The sequence below is a fragment of the Aphelocoma coerulescens genome, chromosome 1A (assembly GCF_041296385.1).
Source record: "Aphelocoma coerulescens isolate FSJ_1873_10779 chromosome 1A, UR_Acoe_1.0, whole genome shotgun sequence".
Lineage (NCBI taxonomy): Eukaryota > Metazoa > Chordata > Aves > Passeriformes > Corvidae > Aphelocoma > Aphelocoma coerulescens.
The window spans coordinates 73,767,410-73,779,577 of record NC_091014.1 but is presented as its reverse complement, the minus strand read 5'-3'; positions in this window follow the sequence as shown (position 1 = coordinate 73,779,577).

Genomic DNA, 12,168 nt, shown 5'->3' with positions numbered 1-12,168 from the left:
GACTAGTTATACTAGTATTATCCTACCTTCCGAATAATTTTGCCTGTAGACCAGCCCCAGTGACAAAACTGGTTTTCACAGCATTTCCATTATTACTTGCGAGACAAGTTTCCAGAGGTTTAAAAATTAATTCATAGCAGGGTTACTGCAGGTTAGGAATGAATTTAGAATGTCCCTTTCCTGTACTTCTTCCTCAGACATTTTTAACATTGAAATTAGTGGTATTCCCAATGAATTGGAGAAGTTTTCCTTGGTGCAAAATATGGAAAAAGGAGAGAACAGTCAAAGGGAAAGGAAAAAACCCCACACTCTTCTTGACAGCAGTTGCTGTGCTATCTATTGGAGGGATATATCCAGGGATATAGGACACCAAAGTTCAAGCTCTGAATCCAACACTCAAAAGTGTTGCTAGTAGGAGCTGTGGCAGCATCTTGCAAATACAAATGTATTTTAAATTAGAAAGAACTTAAACAAACCCAACATAACTTTTTTGTGAACTAGAAATATCAGTGTCTCTTAATTACTCTGTGCGTGCAATCTTCTTTAAGAAATCTCTGCTAAATAAGTCCATGAACAAGGCTGGGAGTCTGTGGTTGCCAGGCTGCTATTGCCATGTAAGGTAGCAAATTCTAATAATCCTTTTTGAAGGAATCCACTTAATTTTATTTAAACCTTCTGTGACTGGTAGTTTACTAGTTGTAATTTTGTTCTTAATGACTGTCCAGAAATTATATATGTATTTATAATTCATTTTGCATGAATTTATTCTTCACAAATATTTTTAATAAAAATGTGGGAAAAAAGACATGAAGAAAGAGTCTTTTTACCCTTGGCTAAGAATACCAGATGTACTGTAAGGAGTATACAAGGCAGTAGATGTACACTCCTAAAGGCACCAACCATTTCCTCATTTAAATCTTCATTAAAACAACTTTGCAGAGCTCTTCCTCAACCTTCTCTTGTACAGCTTTGCTAAGTACACAGCCCAAGCACCTGGGGACACTCTCATGATTTATACATGCTTTGATGTGACATGGACAGGAGGGACTTCCATTCCCTAGACTTCAGGACAGCTTTGGATAGTTCAGATTGCCTTTGGCATCAGCTGTCTGGCCAGTGCTGCAGAGCTCAGCTCAAGGGGGTTAATTGAGAAGAGATTATCTTCAAATTCCTACTTGAGAGTAGGCACATAGTGCCTTTGGGAAAAGGAATCTATATGTTGGGAAGCTGATTGCAAATGCTTTACCCCAGCTGGCACCGAAATGTTGGTAACAACATTCACTGATGCTGCTTGCTGTACTTTTGGAGACAGACAGATAGCACATGAATCTTTTTTTAATTGCAGAAAGAAATCTGTTTTCCTGTGTTTGTCCAAGCTTAGAGAAGTTTTGTTACTAACTATCCTCTCCTCATAACTGGTTCAAGGCTCTCAGCTTTTCCTCTGCTTCTAAAAGTACTAAAAGCATGGAAAAGGCACACAGACTTTGTGCACAGCTTTTGCATACTTGTTTCGGTGTTGCACCATGCTTTGCTAATTAAAGTGGAACTCGTTTACATCCATGGTCCAATCTGCACACATGTAGGATAAGATGAAGCTGTCTGTGGAAGTGATGCTATGGAAATTTGTCTTTGGAATTGATTATGTCTTATTTGTCCTCACCAGCTGAAACATGTACAGATCTCATAGGAAATGGAGAACATTTGTTGCAAAGCTTAATTCTAGAAAAAGGTTTCCAACATTTCTTAGCAAAGAATTCAATAGGGCTTGACTACTGATGCCCCTTATCCAAATATTTCCTCCATTTGGATGCTGTGCTCAGCATTATATCCTTAATATTAATTCTTGCACTGGATCCTCTTCTATTTCTCTCAGACCTTTTGTGGTATTTCGTAGGATGTAATGAAAAGTGCATCCATTCTGCAGCTTTCCTCACTGCTAGGGAGGGCTAATTACAGGACACACTCTGAAAATGTCTTATTAACCATTCATTTCACAGAAATGCAGACAGATGGCCTGAGAATTGTTTCAGCAGGGTCCAAATTTTGTTTTTTCTCTCTGTACCTAAAGTTGCCTGGCTTGTTTTTCAATACTTTTTTCATATTGCCAGCTCTCAGGAACAGGCTCTACATGGGCAGGTCAGTACTTCTCTGATCTCTAGTTCTCTGCTTAGAGCAATGGTCAATTTTCAAGGTGAGTTCCTGTCTGCTCAGAAGAAATGTGCCTCTCCTGAGACCTTAGTAGACCTGTCTTGAGCATTGATGCCTGAAATATTCAACATTTCTGCTTCGAAAAGTGGTCATAACATTTCTATGAAGACAAGTCATTATTAATGCAATCTCTTCTGGAAATCAGTGCATGCTTGCTTCAATATGTGCTATCAGTAGCTATCAATAGGCTACACTGTTCTGCAAGACAGCTAACAAACAGACAAACCTGTCCAATTAGCACTATCTGGGCATATCCAAGTATCCTCAAGAACAGCAAGTACCCATTCACTATCTGCTCAGGCTCAATGAATCCTAGGTGCCTAAGAGTGTGCTTGAATTGAATTGCAGTTAGAAAATTTTATTAAGTTTCTCCACTGTGGTACTTACAGACTGCCCGTGATTTGATAATAAATCCCTTCACACCTTTGAATCTGAGTAACTTTATTTTTTGTCTCCTCAATGATTTGATATACTGGGGATTTTTTTTCTCCAGATAGTTTTAGAGAATTAGTCTACACCAAGACTTCTCCACATATAGAGTAGAGATGGATAAACAAATAGCAAATACCCAGAAGACTCATTTGTACACAGCAGGCAAGCATAGGAAAAATTCCATGTGCACAATCAGCATTTCAAGGTAGTGTCAAAGTATTCAAAGGTCATTTTAGTGTGTGAGCAAGGAAGCACCCAAACCAGGCTCTCCAAGCACTGCAATCCTTTGTCCTTCACCTGACACTACTGACTCTTTTGTTGCTCTTCATGTTGCTCTTCAAAGCACTCCCCAGAGGCTTTTCTTGCTGCTACCTTGTGAAGAGAAGCTGAGAAGTAGTGATATATCTCCTCAGAGCACTGTCTGCTCAAGTCTGTCATTACAAGCCAGTTCACCATACACATGGCAGACAATGTACCAGCTCCTTCTCTGAGGCTGATTCTAGCGTGTAGGTAAAAAGGATTGGATCGGCCTCTTTAGTCTGAAATTTGCCATCTCCAAGTCAAATAAGCTCCACATTGCCTCTTAAAGACTGAAAAATAAATAGCAGTAAAATGTGCTCCGCTGGATGGATTCCTTTCAGCAGGTAACTGCATAAACTAAATCTTGGCAGCAGAACTTCAAGTGAGTGAAGTATTATGGTTGATGGGCTTAAGCCTTTCTTCTGCTAATGCTGTGCAGGAAAGACTGTGACTGAAATAGGTATAATGAGTAAACCGTGATTGAATTCTCAGCATCAAGAAGACAACAACTCTTTCACAGTTTCTACTTTGATGTCATCTCTCATCTGTAAAGCTGTTCTACTCAGAACCACTTGAAGGTATTTTTCTTTTGAATTGGCTGCTTTAGACTGTCTTTAATGCTAGATTATCTGTGTCAGGTTTATCACAAGCTGTCTGGATGCAGGATGATTTTTCTTTTCATGGTAAAACATAGCATTCTTCTAAACTCTGCTTCCAGTTTATGATGAAAGTGCTTCTTGGTTGAATCTTCTGTTGCTGATTTCCAAACACCCAGAATCTGGATCAACAATCTTACAATCTTCTGCACTGCTATTTTTGTTTTATTTACACTTCACAGTAACAACTTGGGTGATAATGACTTGCTACAGTCACTGTCTCTCTGCTGACAAGAGCAAAGATCTGTCATCATCTTCTATCTAGTAGCATTTTGCACTTTTGTATCTGCATGTAGTGTATTACCAGCGCTTCACAAGTCCTTAGTCTCAAGCACTTTTTTTTGTTGTTGTTTTTTTTCCTGGAAAATATACTATTCACCTTATATGTTCTTCCTCCACTTGGAGCTCTTCTTGGTGTCTTCCTAGAAGGATCTTCTGAATCAGGGAGCTGGTTCTTTTTTTTTCCTTTTGATTTAATAATATGCAAAAGACTTCCCTTGTAACTATGCTGCAGAATTGCTGATAACATATGTGATATTTCACCAGCATGCAAGTTTCTGCCATAACCACACCTGGAATGTTGAGGAAATCTATTCCATGATATTATGTCTTAAAATATTATATTGGCATGTTGGTCTAAGTTTTTGAAGTGCACACTGTGCACCTGTGTGCTTGGAAAGGTGCTGATTGGTACCGCCTTATTTTCCAGTTCTCTCTACCTCTGCTTCAGAACTGCAATGAAAACTGCAGAAATTTGCACATTATGAACAAAAATTCAGGAGCATTATGGAATTAGGAGCACTAGTGGGAGGCATACAGAGTAATTGATACTGTGGTATTCATGTTTCATTTCAGCATTCGTTCTGGGAAAGCTACTCATGCAGAAAAGTTACCACGTATGAAAAAAAAGGTATGGCAAACCATACAAATACACATCCCTGAGTCAGACTTTGACCCCTCCTTAATGTAACCCAGCCTGGCTCATGGATGAAATTATTAGATTCCGAGAGGATATATGGATTGAAAGCACAGAGTTAACAGGATATACTTCCTGTTTGTGTCTGAGAAAAATAATCTACTCATTTTCTGCTGATCATCTTTTAAAGAAAGCTTTGACATCTAATTAGTTATTTTCTTTTTAAATATCATCTTTTGTGTTTGGAGTATTACATTGTCCCTGTGAAATGCAAGAAATCTTGCGGATTTAGGGGCTTTGTGAATGAGGGAAATAATTAAATGAGGTCACCATGTTGATGTTTTGTAGAATGACATGGAACTAACACCCACTTCTTGTTTTTCAGAGAACTAAAAAATCCTTAATCTAATTAGTTTCTTTTATCTAGCAAGCAAGGATACCTCCTCTATCTCTTTCTTGTGAATGCAACACCTTGAAGATCAGAAATGTTCCATGAGGGACTGTATTAGGCTAATTGAAACAAGGCAAGAGAACATAGAATCAGTCTGTCTCTGCTGCAAGCAGGGGTTTGCACTTCAGTCTTCTGGTACTGGCAGAAAAGCAGCCCAGGTGAACATCTCCAAGCACCTCTGAATTGTTTGCTTCCATGCAAAATAAAATTTACTTGTGCACTGGAATCAGCTGACAGTGAGTTTGGATAAACTAATTCTTTGTCTGTGTAATTGCGTAAAATAAGTAGCTAAGCATTAAAATGAGGAGGAAAGAGCTGTCTACGTGAGGCCACAGAAAAGCCTGAAGGCAAATTTGCGTGGAGTTTACACATAATTCTGGGAAACGAGCATCAGGCATTGAACACCCACATAAAATGAAGTCTCAGTTTTAATTTTCCGTCTCCACGCTTCAGGGGAGATTGCCACCAGGTGGGAGATGAAATGCACATTTCCTTACCAGGTACAGCTCCCTTCACCCTCCTCTCCCTTTGCCTCCTCTGTTTTACTCCAGTTTTTGTCCTTTTCCTTCTGCTACTCCTTTTCATGAGCCCATTTTGAGGCAGAGGACTGGGAAAAGACAAAGTGTTGGCTTTCCCTCTCTGACCAGGGATCCAGGTATCCTCTCCCCAACAGTGGAGTGGCAGCAGGAGAGCAAAGGGATCCATCAAACCAAGAACATAAGAGGAGCAGGCAGGGTGGAGGGTGTTAACCCTGGTGTCTCAAGGAGCTCTCCTGTGAGGATGTGCATTCGGCAAATCAAAGGGAAATAATGGTAAAAGCTTCTTCCCCAGTGCTGCATTCACTTGCGCAACTGGCATTTCCAGCATATTAAAATGATTCTGTACTGTTGTGATAAGGATTTAACAACTCTAGATTTTAGCCATGACTAGAATCTGGATGCCTCAGAATGTAATTTTTTTTCACTGCCATGGGAGAATCTAGAATTCCATTGCAAGCATCCAAATTAAATATAAGTTTCTTTAATTAATAGTATAACTTTTAGATTTTTCTCACTTACAGGATGAAATTCACCTCTCCATCAAAAAAACCCCACCAAACTCCAAATTTGTTCACATTTTTGGTGCCAAGAAAACATAGATTGTGGTTGAGAGGCTAGAAGGAAGCTTGCAATGCCATCAGAGCAGAGAGATGGGTGCAGCAGCATTACAGATTGAGATGAGGCTCGTGATTCAAACATATCCACAGCACAATTATCCACAACATCTCAAATCTGCAGCTGGCTTTTGCTCCCATGAGGCCATCCTTCAAACTGATCTGTTCATGTGTACCATAGAAAAGGTCATGGGACAGGCACAGGGACAAAACCAGTCCACTAGACCTCCAAAGTCTAAAGCCAAGGGAAGTAGCAACACTGAGTTAAAGTTAAATATATATATAACTATAGTGAAATCAAAGGTTTCCTACTTCCAAGCATCCCCCTTCCACCTGTCCCATGCCTGACACCACTTGGAAGCTGGGGCAGAAAGCTCTTGGCAGTGCCATGGAGGAACAAGTGCTGAGGTGCAGCTGCAGACAGACAGACAGACAGACAGACAGACACTGCCTGGGAACCACTGCCCCATGCTGGGAGCTGCAAAACTACTGCGACATAGAAGGATGGCTATGGAATAACAGATTCCTCCTGCTGCTCTGGTGGCTGTCACATTTCACACCATACCTCTCTCCTTTTCACAAGCACTCTGGCTGGATTAAATGGATTAAGAAATGGTTGATAAATATGAATGGAGTTGCAAGTTGATGTGGAAAAAGGTTTTCACTGTTTCCTTCTCTATGAATGAATCATGATCAGAAATTTCTTCAAGTGCATTAGAAATTAATTCCTAGAGACTTTTTTTCTCCTCAGTCTGAAAAACTGAAGAGACAAATTTTGTAATGGGGCGGGGGTGGGGGGTGGGAAGTGTTTTAATTTATCTGAGATTCTCTTTCTTCTTCAAACCCTAATTTCTAAGTGCAATATTCACTATGTAGATTATTCCAATAAAAGAACATAACAATGCAATCTATTTCAACTAAAAGGATCTACTTACAGTAAAAAAACTTCAGATTTGATAGCATGATTTTGATAGCATGTTTTTTGCTGTATAAAATTACTCCATCTGATCAAGTCTCCCCAGTGCTGTGCTGCATACCTTCACTGATCTAAATCTGAGAAAAATGATGCTAAGGAATTTGGCTGCAGCTTTTAAATTTTTTTAAATTTGGCTTTTTTTTTGGTTGGTTTGTTTGTTTGTTTGTTTGTTTGTTTTTTGCAGTAACAGGCTATTGTCCCAAAGTTTGGAAATGTTGGTTACACTATTCATAAACTTACAGTAGATCTTACATATGTGGATACGTACATACATTTATGTATATGTAAACTTCAGATCTAATTTTATATTGGAAGCACCTTACAAATTCATAATTTTTTGTGTCTAACTTCATGTGTAGGATGGCCAGTCACTGTAAATATGCTTTGTTGTGGAATTTTTTCATTTCTTTGCACTGAAGGGTATGCATTAATTCCTGTCTGAAAATAAAACTACCATGAACATAATCACAAACTTCAGCAAGTCCGTAGCATGTACAAAGAAACTCACATATTATGAGCAAAATCTTGGGAGCTTTTGGTCTGATTTTCTAAAAAGTGGGGCTTATCTCATTGTCCCATATATGAATCTGTTCAGCTGTTTGTCTGTCACCACCCCCATGTCTTTCCCCAATAAGTTTTGAACATGTTACCTACTGTCAGGCTGATCTGTTAGATGCCTTAAAGATCGTGAGATAGGGAAAATCAGCAGTAAAGAAGCCATCACTGACTGCCAGATCCAGTGAAAACTTCTCTTTTCCAAGCTATGAATGGCATGGTAGAGCTAGGAAGACAAAGGGTAACACACATACAGGCCAAGTGAGCACCAAACTTCATCCAACACTCAGTGTCCTTTTGAGTGACAGGGAAAAACAGAGGTAGGAGACCTGGAGGTACCCATGGACATTGCATATTCCCAGGGACAAAAAGGAAAAACACTCATGGGGTATGGGAGAGCAAAAAGATCCTCGCAGCACAGACCACAAAAGCTTCCAGGAAGCCTGGAGGCATTTGGATAACAGGGGCAGTTTCTGGAGAGAAGGGAAGACTCCAGGTTTTGTGAGGAGGTATGCAGGAGATTGTACGCAGACCTTTATAAAACTGGGTTTGCTGTTCCTTGGCTCACAATATTTGCCTGAAGAGAGGAGAGAGCCTACCCCTTTTTAATATGTCTAAGCTCTCTAGCTATAGTAGCTGCAGGCTTCAGTGGCAAGGAAGTATACTTCAGGATAGGTTAGTTCCAGCTGGAAACCAGCACTTGTGGAAGCCTTACAAGAAATCCTTCCAATTGCTACAGGAGATATGAAAAAACTGGAAACAATTCAGCAGTGGAAATGGCCTGACCTGTACAGGTGAGCTGGATTCACCTGTGGGATGGTCTGGTAGCGCCTCCTCAGAGTAAGGTGGTTTCAGCAGCACAGACCAACAAAACCAGTTGTTAGAGAGAGAGGAGAGCCCCTTATAACCTGACACTGGGAGCCTGAGTTTCTACAGCTATGCTTGCATAGAGAAAGCCCGGACCTCAATGGGGACATGTCTCCCATGAAACCTGCTGGCAATTACCACCTGCCCACAGCAACACAGCTGGAAACAGAGGCAGCCATGGATCCTGGAGCAGTGTCAGTCAGCATGTGGTATCCAGTCTGAATTGATAGCAGAAACCCAACCAGTTCTCTTTTAAGGTTTGCTCAAAACAGTTTTGGCATTAATGTTCTACCCAGGACCAAACCACAGCAGGGATGGAAGGCGTTAGTGGTGAACACGGCCCTCGTGCGGTACATGGTGATAAAATGTAAATACAAAATTGCATTCTGACAAGAGATGTGCATGGATGTCTCTCTTCCATATGCTGCCATGCAGGCGGGATTTCAAAGTGCACAGAGCAAGTAAGCTATTTGAAGATTTGGAGTGTGCTGCCTCACACAGAGCAGCACTTCACTGAAGAGGCCAGCAGAGGAAGAGTGAGTCAGGACATGGATTTGTGTCCCATTAGACAGCCTGCAGTGAGTCCAGCTTGGACACTCAGTGTTCTCTCACATCACTGCAAGAACAGAGAGCTCAAGGCAATTCAAGAGTAGCAGCCAATGCCATAGGAGAGCAGTAAACCTTCATCCTCGCTTTCTTCCTGGTAACAAGTCTGTGTCGTTATATCCTTAATGTACTTTAGATAGAGTAAGCTGCAATGCAATTAGGATGTCCATATGGAGAGTCAGTGCAGCATAGCTAGTACACTGTAAATTCAGATCCTCGCTCACTGAGAATTAATTATCTTGTAGACAAGCCATGTGTCAGTGAAATCCGGTTATTACTGTATAGGATATTTGGTCTTTGAGGAAGGCTGGCCCAAAAGAAATGGGGGATTGAAACTATGATTGGCAAAGGAAATGCACTGGTAGAAAATGCAGTTTTATGCCAAGTCAGTTGATTCAAAACAATCTGGCTTGGTTTTCAAACCCACTTTCCCCCAATACTCTAATCTTGGTCAAACAAAGTAAAATAATAATAAGAAAAAAGAAATGTGGTTTTTTTGTTTACTATAGGAAAAAAAATAGACTTTAAAAGTTTGAATTAAAATTTTAATATGGAAATTTTTAAGTGCATATGTCTCTTGTAGAAATTCATTCTTCTGTCAAAATAAGGTTTGTATAGAAATTTTTCATTTGGTTTCACTTAAAAAACCTGACTTGTCCAAATTTTTATCTGCTATACCTTCACAGAAGTCAACAAAGTTGAACCAGAATGAACAATCATCTTACATGACATGCTTTGCAGGAATGACAGACTTTTCTTCCTCTCTGGAATTAAAATATCACTGGAAGTAAATATGCATCACCATTGTACCTCTATAGCAGAATTGTTTTTAAAATTCTTGTGATTTGAAAACTAGGTCAGTCAGTTGTCCAAAAATAATAATAAAAAAAGAAAGAGAGAAGAACTGTTGGAAAAAAATCCGTATTTCATATTTCAGTTATACTGCTCTTGAGGTAGTCAGGCTTGGGTATAGTTAATCAACCTTTGAGATGGAGATTGGGTTTTGTGTCTCTTATCTTCATTCTCTGTGATTTTAGAAAAACATATGCATGTGTGAGGGCATCTCGTTGTTCCTCTGATGATTTATCACATCTTTGTGGGATGGTTTTGTTTCCCACTATGAAATGCAAATTGAGCATGCAGTGCTCCTGCTGTCTGTATAAAGGTTAAAAAGATATATAGATATACATTTAATGCTATTCTTGCTACTTTAAGATCTGGCTTTGAATGATGATTCTAGCACCGTAAAGATTTTTCACTGTCTATATTTTCTGATTTTACTTGGGGGACTTTTAATTACCTTTTGTTGAAACTTTTCAGTTTTGATTTTAAAAGCATAGCCCAGCTGCAGATAGACCAAGATTGTATTGGTTGTGACAAAAAGTAGAGGCAAAGTTATGAGTACTGAAAATCAGATAAAAGGTGGTTTTTATATAACCTATGACCATGCTGTGGACCATCCTGTGGACCAAGCACAGATTTTTTTTTTTTTGTATCAGCTGATTATATACATTCAATTTTTTTTCCATTCTTTTGCTTGCAGGTTCCATGGCAATGAAATGGGATTTCTCTATTTTTGGTTGGTTTTCATTGCTCCAGAGTGGGTTTCATACCAGTCTTGCTCTTTGCCTTCTCGACAGATACAGATGGAAAATGCTTACCACTTTCTTTCTCTTACAGGATGCCTACTGGTAGCGTTAATCATGAATCTGTTCTTTCAGGTCTTTTTTCTCCTCTGACTCATTTTAACACTTACCAGCTTCAAGTTCTGGTTCTCCCAAAAATCTTGAGAATGCAGATTAAAATTCCTTTCTCCTAAATCTCAATCCTTTGCTTTCTAACTTGTTGTTAATATAGTATAGACCACAGCATAAGCTAGGAAGGAAAATACATTTTCTTAGAATGGCCTGACTGTGTTCTGAGGCTGTTTTTTAGCTCATGTGCCAAGGTGTAGCAAAGACGAGCTATAGAAATGAAATCTGGATTCCACATAAACAAAAAAAAATATATATACAAAAAACCCCACCATCTTGTAAAATAATTATTTAGCCATTTTTAAAGTTTAAGCTGATATAAGACAAATACACCCATTTAATTCACATGCCAGCAGAATTTTATCTCTAATGAAACCAGGTCAGTGGGAACAGCTTAAACAGAGGGGAGTTTGCATTCTGATGCAAAGAACCATGCTTGTTGCTTTTCTCATAGCATTATAAATATTTTTTCAGAGTATAAACTTGTGTATTCATTAGCACCAGAGCCCCTTCCACATGGGGTGCTCCTTGAAAAAGTACCAAGCAAGCAGGACTATTAATTCCAATCAATATGGCGCTCTGATGGAGAACAGGAAGCATCCCTAACCCAGATAACTATGCCCCTGATAAATGTCATGAGAGCAGTGTGTCACCAGTACCTTGACTCTTTTTATTTCCATTATCCATCAGGACAGGCCATGAGGGAATGCCTGAGAACTGTGTCATTCCCTGCAATAAGCCACAATGCTAATGAGGCATAACAAATTGAGGAAGTATCATGTATAATCCTGATCCCTCATTGACACTATTACCAGTATAGATTTCAATTCACCATTTGTTACATGCTTAATACAGACAAAGTGGGAGGGTGTAGAAGAATTACTCCTTCAGTCATTTTTTAAACAGTTGTCATCCTCCAAGACAAAACTCTCTGGTAATTCCCTCTGTTTTTGCTACTGCTACTTCTCAGCAGGATTTGCTGCTTGTTCTTGCAGGGGGTCAGCCAGACTTTGTCTTTCTCAGAGTTTCAATTTCCTACTGGGATTAAGGGTCTAGCATATTTCTGCAACAAATCAGCTGAACCTAAGATAAATAAACCTACTGAACAACATGGCTCTGGTACGTGCCTGCATTTTTGGAGTCAGCTGCAAGTCTGTCTTTTGTAAGGTGTTCCAGAGGGAAACTGAGGCAAATACATGGTTTTAATGAATTCTCATCAAAGTTATGGCACATTTTGTAGTTTGTGAGGCTTATTTTTTAGGATGTGAACTGTTTCTTCAGATGTGTTTTTTTC